General features: G+C 39.6%; 1 protein-coding gene across 6 annotated transcripts in view; it reads right to left on the reverse strand.

The window, feature by feature from the left end:
• Positions 1–13,460, reverse strand: part of MBD5 (methyl-CpG binding domain protein 5) — a 185,803-nt gene that overhangs the window by 120,976 nt on the left and 51,367 nt on the right. For 4 of the 6 annotated variants that reach the window (XM_061608835.1, XM_061608836.1, XM_061608841.1 and 1 more), the window contains exon 2: positions 5,095–5,193. The exons of 1 other annotated variant lie outside the window; for it this stretch is intronic. The gene's annotated coding sequence lies outside the window, so the exon portion shown is untranslated. Of the gene's footprint in view, positions 1–5,094; positions 5,194–11,183; positions 11,225–13,460 lie in introns of those variants that run through there. One more of the 6 variants, XM_061608838.1, reaches the window with a different exon arrangement.

Genomic DNA, 13,460 nt, shown 5'->3' on the forward strand with positions numbered 1-13,460 from the left:
TAGAAGACATTTTGTTCAACAAGATTTAGAGACATGGACCGGTGTGAGAGCACATAGTCGTGTAAGAAATGGGTTTCTTCGTAAGAAAACAATGGTTACAACACAAATGAAATAAAAAGAATGTACAACTATCTCGTGGAGTTCTATGTTAACTTGGATGACTGTGGAGTATTGGTATGGCTGACTTGTTTTGCAACTCTTCTCATCTCTGTTTTGAGGAGATAAATGGCATTCTGAACACTGCAAGGACATTCTGATATCTGAAACAGAAAATTCAAATGAGGTTCACTCCCATCTCACTGTCCTAAAAACATAAATAATTTGATGCCCTGATGTGCAGCCTGAGATGGGCAGCCTCACCTGCCTAATAGTAGACTGCCTGAAATTGAGAGCACACTTTGAAGTCCGGGTGCCTATGCTAGTTTATGTCCAATTGCAGGAAGTCAAGCTTAAAAAAAAGGCTGTATTAGACATAAGAATGAATAGAAATTCCACCTTGCCCTAGAGAAAAATGGATCAATACCCTAGCTTATCTGATTGACAAGTGATTATTTGGGAAAGGCTACGAACTTTTACGATGTTTGGAGTCCAGGTATAAAAATAACCTTTTACAACCAAACCTGTTTCCCTTATTCCTTACACAGAGCTTGGAAAAGTTACTTTTTTGAACTACAACTCCCATCAGCCCAATCCAGTGGCCATGCTGGCTGGGGCTGATGGGAATTCAAAAAAGTAACTTTTCCAAGCTCTGTCCTTACATCTTCACTTAATAGCAGTCTGTCAAATTACTTCTCTCCTCTTAGTTTGATCTCACACAATCTCATTTCTTATAGCATCATGGGACTGAGAACCTAAATCCCTCCTTTCTCCCACTGCACTGGAAACCTATCTCAGAAAAAAATTGTTAGAACCTTCTCTTGAGCTTAACCACACCTCCTTTCCTCTCTTCCATTTCTGACTACTGTTTTGGCTGAGCCAAAGTCAGGGTAGGGAGCTCATGAAAAAACTCACCAACGTTCTCCCCCATTGTAGTAGTGGGCTAAAAACTTCAGGACATCAGAAAATGACAGCCATTAAAGATACCTCATCATCACTGCTTGCTTTCTGGTGAAAACAACTTATTCTCACATGGTTTTGTTATTTTTGTAATTTAATTTAAAAATGTAGCTACTTTAAAAATTATATTGTGCCTATTATCATACATGACCTCAGAGTAGGTTATAATACATAAAATTCGCAAAATAAACCATAAGTAAATGTACAGTCAATAAAATTCCTAATCCATCTGTCCCTATATGATACGAAAGTGGCTGTACACTATAGCCAGCGTGGATTTTCCACATTCTGCCATGTTAAATTGAAAATATCCCCCATGCCATTCTGCTGCTTCCCATAAGCTCATTTCAAAATTTACAAAACATAATCCTGAACTCAGAAACACTTGCTTAACAACCCTCTATGTTTTCATGATGATACATAAAACACTCAGAGAAAATAGGGAGTTCAAAGTATAGACCAAGAGAAAAAAAAAATCCAGACCACTGTTACACTTTTTTCTGTCAGTGGTCTCATCATCTGTTGAAATTAATTAAAAATCAGCCATGTTCAGTGAATACCTGTAATCCTATTACTGACCTTGCCCCATACTCTGACCATCATCTTCTGCAGTTTAAAAGTTTTTTTAAAAAATGCCTGGCTGATTTTTAATTAATTTAAGAAATTTAACACTGGACTCAATAAGAACCAACTGTCAGTGTTCTAAAAGTCAGACTAACAGCTGCTTGGCTAGGCTAATCAGGGGGCCACACCCACACCAAACATTTATTCCACTTGAGATAGTCATGGATTCCCCCCAAAAATCCTGGGAAGCGTAGTTTGTGAAGGGTGCTGAGAGTTGTTAGGAGACTCCTATTCCCCTGACAGAGCTCCAGTGGCCAGAGTGGTTTTAACAATCAGTCCCTCTTCCCAGAGAATTCTGGTGAGTGGAGCTCTGTGAAGGGAATAGGGTGTCTTCTATTATTTATTTATTTATTATTTAATTTATATCCTGCCCTTCCTCCAAGCAGCAGCCCAGGTCTTCTAGCAACTCTGAGCATCCCTGTTTAAAGTGGAATAAATGTCTGACATGGGTGTGGCCAGGGACAGCTTTGGTTTAAATTTGGATGGGAGACTACATGTGGCCATAGTCGTTTTAACAGTCAGCCCCTCTTCCCAGAGATTTCTGGGGATTGTAGCTCTGTGAGGGGAATAGGGCATCTCCCAAGAACTCTCAACACCCTTCACAAACTACACTTCCCATAATTCTTTGGGGGAAACCATGACTGTTTAAAGTGAAATAAATGGTGTGGATGTGGCCAGGGACAGCTTTGGTGGGAGACTATTTTATGTCTGCTGTAAAATAAAAAGGCATGGGAAACCCTGAAAAATAATGATACTGTTAACGTTTTCCTTTTGGAAAGGAAAGGTGCTTTCCCTTTGGCAGTGCCCACCCACCCTGCTCCTCCCCCGGGTCAGTTTAACCTATCCTAAGCATGATTGAACAGGAGTAAATCCTGCTGAACTCCATAAGCATGTATATGGTCAATCCATTCTCAGCAAACTTTAATTCATTAATAGGCAAAAAAACCCCTTGCGGTTTAAGAACATACCTATAAGCCCACAGATATATCTATCAAACTTTAAACAGCAGGGAAATTGGGCAGCTATAGTGAATGCACCAGGGGAGCAGGAGACCTGACCTCTTCTCTGAGATATTGTACTGCCCTACAAAGTTGTAAAAATGAAAACACAATTTGGGTTGGTCTTTCACAGTCCAATCCACTTCCTGTGTAGCTTGAAAGAATTTGGTAACGTGTGCCTCTGAGCATATGGTGAGTAGTGGCAACACCTGCAATCAGAACTGCATCTTCAAAGATGGAGAATTACATTTTTGTATGTTTGTTGGTGTTCCTCTTACTTTGCTTCTTTCCTGTGTTACTACTGTTTCTATAGAGAATCTAACTAGAAAATTATACAGTATGGCCCCACTCATATGGCAGGTTATGTTCCAGGCCCCTGCTGAAAAGCAAAAACCGCTGGAAAGTGGGGCCCTACTGTATTCCAGCCGCCGCGCTCCAGCTGACAGCAATGAGCTGGAGCGCGAGAGCTCCTCGCGCTCCAGCTGATTGCATGCTCCAGCTGGAGTGCAGAAAACTTCAGCTGCCACGGTCTAGCTGACAGCGATCAGCTGTAGTGTGGGGTGCTCCAGCCGACGTGCTCCAGCCAACAGCAATCAGCTATAGCGCGCAAGCTCCCTGTGCTACAGCTGATTGCGCACTACAGCTGATTGCTGTCAGCTGGAGCACGGCGGCTGGAGCTCCCCGCGCTACAGCTGACTGCCCCACTGGCGCTGCCATATTAGTGGAATGCCAAAAAGCGGGGCACCGAAAAGCAGGGCCCTACTGTATTTCTCTCATTATTCATCCTAGAAATCTGTGTCAAATTTATTTTTATTAATTTCACAGCCTTTTTATTGGTCAGTGTCATATGACGGTCAAGACAGCCTTTTGTGTTTCACTGGGGGTTATATTCTATTTCTATTTGGGGTGCGTTAACAGTTGTATCTGAAGGTGCAGTTTGATGTAAAATTAGAGTGATTGAAATATGTTGCCAAACAATGAATCTAGCTGTTGGTGAAACAAACGTGGCCTGCTTAAGATGCATGTGTTCAGCCTGCTATGCTTAAACCACTCCACTTAAGGAAGGGTGGGCATGGTCAATTAAAAACATAGAGCACACCTAGAAATTTGCTAGAATATATTTCACCTCACACTGTTTTATCTTGTGTAAATGGAGACACTCCTCTTGTCCACTGGAGACTATTCTGCAGAATAGTCAGTGCCATTATTTCAAAATTGTTTTTCGAGGGTTTTTTTTAGCGTAAATTATGCACAGTGTTACTATACTTCACATATTCACAGAAACAGAAGCAAAAGAAACTATTGTACTGTGTAGGCCAATTTCCTAAAATGTTCAGAAGGTCCAGAGAAAGAGGAAGGCTTTCAGCTGGTGTTGAAAGTTAGACAATGTTGGTGCCAGCCAAACCTTAGGGGGGAGGGTATTACACAGCCAGGGCATTACTGCTGAAAAGGCTCTCTGGTAAATCACATCTGCAATTGTATTAAGCAGCAGAATTACAAGAAAGGCCTGCCCAGGTGACCTTAAGTACAGGCAGGACAATAAAGAGAGGTGTTCCTTCAGGTGACTTGATTATACATCATTCAGGGTTTTATATAACAAAAATTAAACCCTGAATGGTCTCAGGAGCAAGAGGCAGTCAGTGCAAATCTTTAAGTACTGATGTTATATGCTCCTGAGCTTTCAAACCTATAAAAACTCTGGCAGTTGCAATTTGCACTAGCTGCAATCTCTGAACAGTATTTAAGAGCAACCTCATGTACTCTGCATTCTTATTTCAAGCTATGAGAAGAAAGCATGCTTTACATGCAATACCTCTTTCTACAACTCAAAACCCATAAATGGGATTTCTGGTCTAACTTGCTCTAAAAAATGTTTGTTCAACAGATGATTGTACAGAAAGAAAACACTGAACTAGAAATACTAATGTAAACCATGGGTTAAATATTTTCTCAAGTGGAAAGACACTGGCACATACAGCCTTGCTGACACACACTTTAAGAGGAGGGCGCACAATCCTATCCCCCTCCCCCTCCCCCCTCTCTCTCTCACACACAGGTAAAACAGAAATAGTTGCCTCAAGTCATCAACCCGGTATCATAATGTCATCCAGTAATATCAACAATTACATCTTTTTAACAAAATTAATTTGTGCACGCTGTTTCTACTAACATAACGTTCCACATAGCAAACCAAAACATCTATACAGTAAGGCAATCAAGGCAACCTATGTGCAAACATAAATAAAATACCACTCTAAAAGAAAATAATTTAGACTGCTTAGTCATAGACAAGTGGACTTTACTATAAGGAGGTGAATACTCTTAGCTCTACTTAAAATATTAATATTTTGTGATATATACAAGAGGACGAAGTACTCTGAATACTAATATTTAAATGTTGTTAGGTTTTCCTTACCTTTACTGTATAAAATCCCAGATTTCAAAAGCCTTGTACATAAAAAGGATCATCTTCAGCAATTATTAAATATATCCAATATATGCTATTCATAATAACCTGAAAAATGAACATTTTGAAATTAGGTTCATTACAGAATAATACAATTCAAGCAAACATTTATGAGCATGAATTCTCTTCACTGAACACTAAGCTACTATCTATTTTAAAAGTAAGAAACGTTTAGCATTACTTCCCAAGTTAGATCATCAGGATGCAGATAGTTCCCTAAATTCTTACGCAATTTAGCAGGTTGCATCCAACAATGCCTTTACACTAATTGAAAGCACTTTTGCTTGATTAAGGCAGGCACTCATTTTCACATATGTACCCCAATCCACTAAAGCCCCCACATCTTCAAAGCCAGTCCTGACGGTTGGAGTCTTCTGTATATGGTCATAGAGGGTTGGAGTATGTTAAGGGGAATTGATAGAAATCAGGTACCCCACTGTGCGTAGAAGCAAAGCCAGCAACAATAATTTTATTGCTGTTCTGAAAGGCTATTTAGAGAGTCTGAAGATGTTACATAGTGGCATGTGGTGAGAAATTGGCAGAAATCAGCCATCATGCTCATTCACAGGGTGCAGGGAAAGGGCCATAGTTCAGCTGTAGAGTATCTGCCTTGCATGCAGAAGGTCCCAGGTTCAATCCCCCGCATCTCCAAATAGGGCTGGTAGTGGCTCCCTGTCTGAAACCCTGGAGAGCCACTGCCAGTCAGTGTAGTGACAATGCAGCGCTAGATGGACTGTTGAGTCTTCCTCAAGGCAGTTTCCTATGTTCATACACTAAACCCTACAATGTGAAACATGCGAAGGAAAGAGAATAGTTTGCACGGTGAGGACTCACACCCATCACATTCTCGGTGTGTTTATTTGGTCTACCGTAGGAATGTTTGGAGAATTCAGTCTTTGTGAATTTTGGTATTAACTGACCACCTCTGCACTCCTGAAATAATCGGAACTTAAGTTATCAACTAGCTAGAAAAAGCAGAACCAAAACATGCTGAAAATGTATTATTTGGATAGAATATACTTTTTTTTGCAGAGGCTTTTTGCACTTTAATTTTCTCTACCACTTCTTGTGGTGGTGATGGAAGTGGCAGAAGCAATGAAGGTAACGGCACAGCTTTTCCACCATTCTCCCTCTCCCCCTCAAATGCGCCGGAAACAGCATTGTGCCAGGTCATTCTAAGAGAAAAAAAACAGTGCTGGCCCAAAGCAAAATAATGACTTGTCTGATATGTTTTTGATATTCTTTTGAATATTTGACAGCTTAACTTCATCCCACCTCAAACTCCTTTTGCCCAGGTTGAACAAAGTCCTCAGACCTCCTAGGCTCTTGCCAACAATGCAATCTAAAAAGGTAATGTAAAGTGGCAAATGTAATAACATCTTCACCTATGATGCTCTGGTATTTATTATTAAATAATAATAAATGCTGCTTTTTCTGTTCATAGAGCATTCACTCAGTGGCTTACAGTTAAAAAAAAACATATAGAAGCAAAACTCAAAAATACCAGCAACACAAATTTAAATGCAGGAATTTAGTTAAAATGAATTTAAAACAGCAGCAGAACTACTAAAAGCCAGTTATTTCCACAGAATCATGAGTTGGAGGGCACCTTTCAGATCCTCTCCTCTAATCTACTATTTGCAGGAACTCTAGAGAGAAAGCCCAGCAGATGGCTGTCCAGCTTTCAGTCGAAGCCCTCCAGGAAGGGACAGCCCCCTCTCTTAGGTAACTGGCTCCATTGTCAAACTGTTCTTACTGTCACACACTGTCTAAAAGGTAACAAAGAGGGATTTCCACTAGATAGGGATCCTAGAGCAATGGCACAAATATTGAAAAAAGTTTATTGTGCTTGCTTGCCTAATGAACCAAGATGCAGGCACAGCTCTCTGAACCATCAAGGTAGATTTTAAAGCTCAGGTGGGTCTCTATGGGAGGTGGTGGTCCTTACGATAACTGCATCCAAGACCATTTAGGGCATTAAAGGCCAAGTACAGTATTTAAATTTGAGCCCAGAAATAATAGGTAACCACCAAAGTTCAAACAGGGCCAGAGTTATATGCACCAATCAACAGAGGCCAAACAGAAGTCTAGACGCTGCTTTTTTAATCAGATGACATTTCTGAACTATTTTTAAAAGGCAGCTCCATGTAGAGAGGATTGCAGTAGTTCAACCTTAAGACAACTAAAGCAGATACCAAATATCAGGTCTGTGTTCTCCAGAAAAAACTGCAACTGGCTAATCAGCTGAAAAGGTACTCTTGGCAACAGTCACCACCTGAGTATTCAGAAAGAGTGTTACTATCAGGAGTAAGGCGCAAGCTGTGCACCTGCTCCTTGAAGGAGAATTCAATCCCATCTTTTCTCAAATTACCAAACGTCTCACCAGCAATATCTCTGCCTTGTCCGGATTAAGTTTTCACTTGTTCATTGGTCCACTTCTAAACCGATGCTAGACACCAATTTATATTTCCATTGCCTCCCTGGGATCAGTCAATGGAAACAAGGCGTAAGCTGCATGTTGTCAGCATACTGACGGCAACTCAGCCCAAACTTCTGGTGTCGTATAGATGTTGAAAAGGATGAGATGCAAGATGGAAAATTGTGACACCTTGCAGGCCAAAGGCCATGGACTGGAACAGCAACGTACTAGCATCACCTTCAGTTGTTCTGTTGGTTCTCCAAGAATTACACAAATCTTACACAAATCTATCCCGCCCAGAGAGCCCAGAAGACTTCCATGGTTGATTGTACTGAAAGTCTATGAGACATCCAGGATAACACTTCCAACTATCCATTTCCCAGCAGACATCATTTGCTAGAGGAATCTATGCCATTACATTTACAAAACCAGGCTGGAAGCCAGCCTAAATTGGATCCAAGTAATTGAGTAATATCCAGGAAGCTCTTTTAGTTGACACATGAACATACACTCAAACACCTTCTCCATATAACAAACATTTCAAATATGACAATAATTGTTAATCACTACCTGGGTCTAGATATGGTTTCTTTAAAGGGAGCCTCACAACCACCTCTTTCTGAACTGTGGAAACTACTCTTATTACTCATAACCTCCTCTCAGCCCAACCAAATATTCTGGCAGCTTTAATCATTATGTGCAATGGTCAAGCATACATAAGGTTGATATCAGATCTTCAGGTAAAAAAGCTGAAGGATATTAATTAAAATGGTCAAAATTGTGCTGCAGGTGTTATATTATCATCTTGCTATCCTTATAATCCTTAAATCTGTCATCAAGATCTTGCTGCAGAGTCAAATTTCTTTTATCTTATAATTTTGCATCTAGTTCTTCCCCATGCATAATGACTTATGTTCTTCCTTGCTGAATTCCTCTATTAGCTTCTCTTAAATGCACTTAAGTCAGGGGTGAGGAATCTGAGGTTTTTGGCCTAATTTCACGTGGGCAATGAAGGAAAAATTGGGCAGGGGGAGAAAGGAAGAGGCAGCCCTGCCCAACTTTGGCCCCATCTACTTTTGGTTCCACCCCTGCCCACTGCAGGTATGTCACCCCAGTAGAATATCCCCTGAGGGAATGTGGACCTCAATAAAAACAAGATTGCCCTCCTCTGTTATGTTACATGGGACATACTCTAGAGATTTTTATGAAGAGTACACCAAGGTTTTATGAAGAGAGGGCTTTTTCAGTTGTGGCCCCCACCCTGTGGAACTCCCTCCCAAATGATCTCCGCCATGCCCCTTCTGTGATGAGTTTCCGCCAGGCCTTGAAGACCTGGCTCTTCAGGCAGGCTTTTGGGGTTGGCTATATTTTATCTTCATTGTTTTTAGATTTTTAACGTCTAGGTATGGTATGCCTATTTTGTACGTCACCCAGAGTGGCTGGACAACCAGCCAGATGGGCAACGAATAAATTCAATAAATAAAAATAAATAAATATTCATTTTCTCTTTCAACTCATTAATAAAGTTATTAACCAGCACTAGTTACATCACTGATGCTTGTAGAATGCTGCTAGGGATCTCAGGTGAAGACCATAACGACAGAAGTGGTTTTTGTTTTTTTTTATGTTGCAACACACTCAAAGTTTCTTCCTATTTCTAAGACCTGTTACAATATCTTACCAAAAAAGTTAATTTTACCCTAAATAGAAGCAATTATTTTGTTATGCAACAGAGTCAAAAGTACTGCAACTAGAAAAAAATGTTACAGTAGTATAACACTTCACACTGTTTAAGATTAAACTGCTCCATGAAGAGAGAAGCTACAACTGCCTCAAGCAACAACAGTCTAGAGATTATTTCATTTAACACATTTGTGTCATCGCACAAAACTGCCAGTTTCATCAAGGAGACAGAATTCTGAATTAATGAGCTACAGACTAATGCATTTTCTCTTAACAAGATTACTTTTAAAATTTTAACTTTAACTTTACAATGAAATGTGACTGAACTTACCATTCACCTGTACTTGCATAAAGTGTGGGTACACTTCAAAAAGAAAAATTAAAAATAGTTTCATCACATAAATTATTTCTTGGATTAGTTTGTTTGCCTATATGGCAAGAAAAAGGCATGTGAATATTATTTTGGAAAAAGTAATTAAGTGCACACTGTCATTTCAGAAGTCAAGTATTTGACTGAATTACCAGCAATGGGACAAACCATTACTGGTATCTTGTTAACATCCATGATCTACATTATATCAGGATGAGTTCCCAGAATACTGTAGGCTTTATGTCTACAACTGTTAAGAAGCTCATTTTATTGACCTGAGGGTAATGATTCCTTCTAAGTGTTGACATACTACAGTCAGATTTAGTCATTAAGGCGGCAATCCAATATGTCTATTCAGAAGTAAGCTCAACTGGGTTCAATGGGACTTACTCCTAGGTATGTACACTGAACTGCAACTGTAGTCTGCTAAAAGCAATATACATTTTATAAGGATTGCAATTCTAAAACCAGAATGATAATTCTTATTATCTACCTGCAGTCCAATGAACTATAGAGAGATCTCTCATGAGAGTTAACTGTTTAATGAAGAGTTAGTCAACCAATTTGCATCTGTTCAAATACCTACTTCAGTATCTCATATGAAGATATTCCCTTGAGCAAAACATTTCATATAATTAAAAAACATATAGCTTTCTAGAATGTAAGTAGAAAAAGGTTCCCTTCTCTCTCTGTCTGATAATGGAAATACTGGGTGAAAAGACACATTAATCTGTCTATTTGAATTAAAAAATTCTGAGATACAGGTCTATTCAAATATTTAAAAGAATTCAAAATCTTAAGAGGAGAAGTAGGCAGTATGACTGATTTTTTTAAAGAAATGTTTTGAGACATTATTAAGCATTAAACATCACAACAACACCACAGCAATACACAAATGTTTGAATGGCTTTTGCTTAGCTCAACATGGTAAGCACAGTGAACGAAATTAGAGAGCCTGTCTAACTCCAATGGGCAAGGTATTCCACAGGGCGGTGACGCTGCGCTGAAGGACCTAATCCAAGCCTCTATGGAATGAACCTCTGGCACATACAGCCCCCTAAGGAGGACCCCTATAGATGACTGCAGTGAATGGGCAGGTATATACAGAATAAGGTGATTCCCTCAGATATTCTGGTCCTAGGTCATTTACGGCATTATACACTAAAAGTAAAATCTTAAATTAGGCCCAGTAGCATATCGGCAGTGAGTATCATTCCTTCAGCAGTGGTGTTACTCATTGATGGAATGCAACTCTGGCCACAAGCTATGTCACCACATTCTGCACTATCTGCAGCTTCCAGACCAAACATAAGGGCAGCCCCACACAAAGCACATTGCAATAATCTAATTGGGAGGTTACCAATGCAAGCTATCCCTGTCAAGGAAGGTAACTGAAAGCATTCCTAGCCACCAAGGCCACCTGAGTCTCCAATAACAATGATGGATCTAGGAGTACTCCCAGACTATGTACCTGTTCTTTCAGAGGGCGTGCAGTTCCATCCAGAACAGATAACTCACCTCTACCCTGGACAACAGAACCGCCCATCCACACAGCCTCTGTCTTACCTGGATTCAGTTTCAGTTTATTGGTCTTCCTCCAACCCACAACTGTGTCCAGACACATTAGATTCCAGTGACTGAAGAACAGCTTGTTTTTGTTCCACCTAACAACAAATTCAACTAATGAGCACTGACAGGAAACAAAAACAGGGGCACCAAAAAATAACGGGGAGGTATCAGTATGTGTAGGGGAACACCAAGGTTTGCAGCAGTACAAAAATAGTTAGGAAAAAACTAAGGGAGCAAAACCCCAGTGATGATGAGCATGTTTAGTGGAGGAAAAATGGACATGGGGTGGGAGTAGGGGAGAGAAGAGATTAAATGAAGTATCTGGAAGAGAGAGCATTCTACATGGCAACCACAGTTCTTATAGTGAGATCAATGAAGTTATAAACTAAATAAGAAGGATAATTATTTTCTTCAAAGAATTATAACCTGGGATGAAAATTTTCTAAAATCTCCTGCATACAGAATCTGATACCGCATGCAGAATCTCAATTTACTGCAGTTATCCACCCTCTCATGAAATAATCTCAACAGTTTAGGTGATGGAACTGTCATGTCTTGCATGACTAGATGCTCTTCTTCATGGCCTGTTACTTCACATTAACTTCTCCCATCACCTACCCATATCCTCTTGGATGCTTGCAAAAACACTTTAAGTAAAAAAAAAGAGCAAGTCCTGAATATCAACTTTCATAATTTACTCTGCAATTATAAGAATAATATAATGGGCAATCTCTGATGCAGCCATGCTCAGAGTAGATCCATTGAAGTTACTAATATTCATTGATTTCAATGTGTCTATTCAGAGTATGACTAACCTTGGATATCACTCAACGATTCTTAGGTTCCAAGCAATATCTTGGGTATGAGAAAAGGAGTTAGTTACAATGACATTTGCATAGCTGTTGTAAATCATTCAAAGTATGAAGTCAACACAGCAGCAGATAAATTTATTCAGCCTACAGACCTAGTCACTCACATATCAAAATGTGCATATATAGTTTCTTACTAAGCTGCTGAACACCATATTGCGGTAACACAATGAGACAACTGCATGTTCTTGTCTTTGAAGAACTCAGTGTAAATGCAGCCTTCGGCAGGCTAGTAGACCACATGACAGGAACTATGTTTTCTTTAAATAATTAGTGGATTTGGAGGCCAACTGTCTTGGGATTGCATGTCATAATAATTTGAGGGCCCCAGAGAGGAATGATAAATAAAAGGTTTCACTAAATTTGAGGCATCCTCTTCTTCATGCCTGAAAGCAGCCAGAGATCACGTCAAATGTCAGTTACATTCTTCAGACAGGATCCTGTTGGTAATGAATTATTGGTCCTCTGGGCATGGATAATGGGGACTAGTTCAGAGATATGCTATGTGCAAAAAACTTAATTTAATCCTCAGCTGCAGAGGGAATATCACACATTTACCTTATGGGTGATTTGAGAGAACAAAGGGAAATTCTCCCCACAAGGCAAATTAGTCAACACTTATGCCTGCATTCATATACTCCTTTACTTTTGTGAACCATAGTGGATGACAATACCTCTAGTTAAAAAGTGATAAAGACCTCAGTGGATGACTGAAGAAACTCGTAGAATGGTTAAAAAGAGAAGGAAAGCAAAAGCAAAAGGAGACAGAAATAAGGTTAGAACCTCAAATGAAACAATACAGCGACTAGTACGGAGGAACAAAGAGAACTATTACAATAGTTATTGTATAGAAATAGAAGAGGACAACAAAAAGGGTAGAACAAGAGCCCTATTCCAAAAGAGTAGAGAAATTAAAGGGAAATTAAAACAAAGAGTAGGGATGTTGAATAATCAACAGGGGAACACACTGACTAACCGAGAGGAAATAAAAGGAAGATGGAAGTAATACACTGAAGAACTCTATAAAAGAGTTGCAAGGCTGACAGATTTATTCACTGAAGTATGAAGAAGAACCAGAAATTTTAGAATGTGAGGTGAAAGCTGCTGTTAAAATATTTGGAAGAAACAAACCACCAGAAACAGATGGCAACCAATAGAGTTGCTACAAGTTACTGAGACTGAATCTGTCCAAATTTTAACAAAAAAAGTCAACAAATAAGGAAAAGAAAACAATGGCCCACAGACTGAAAGCGTTTAATATACATCCCAGTTCCAAAGAAAGGGGATTCCAGGGAACGCAGTGACTATCGAACTATTGCCTTAATATCCCATGCAAGTAAAGTAATGCTCAAGATTCAACAACAAAGGCTCTTACCATATATGGAGCGAGAAATGCCAGATGTCC

The sequence above is a fragment of the Rhineura floridana genome, chromosome 2 (assembly GCF_030035675.1).
Source record: "Rhineura floridana isolate rRhiFlo1 chromosome 2, rRhiFlo1.hap2, whole genome shotgun sequence".
Classification (NCBI taxonomy): domain Eukaryota; kingdom Metazoa; phylum Chordata; class Lepidosauria; order Squamata; family Rhineuridae; genus Rhineura; species Rhineura floridana.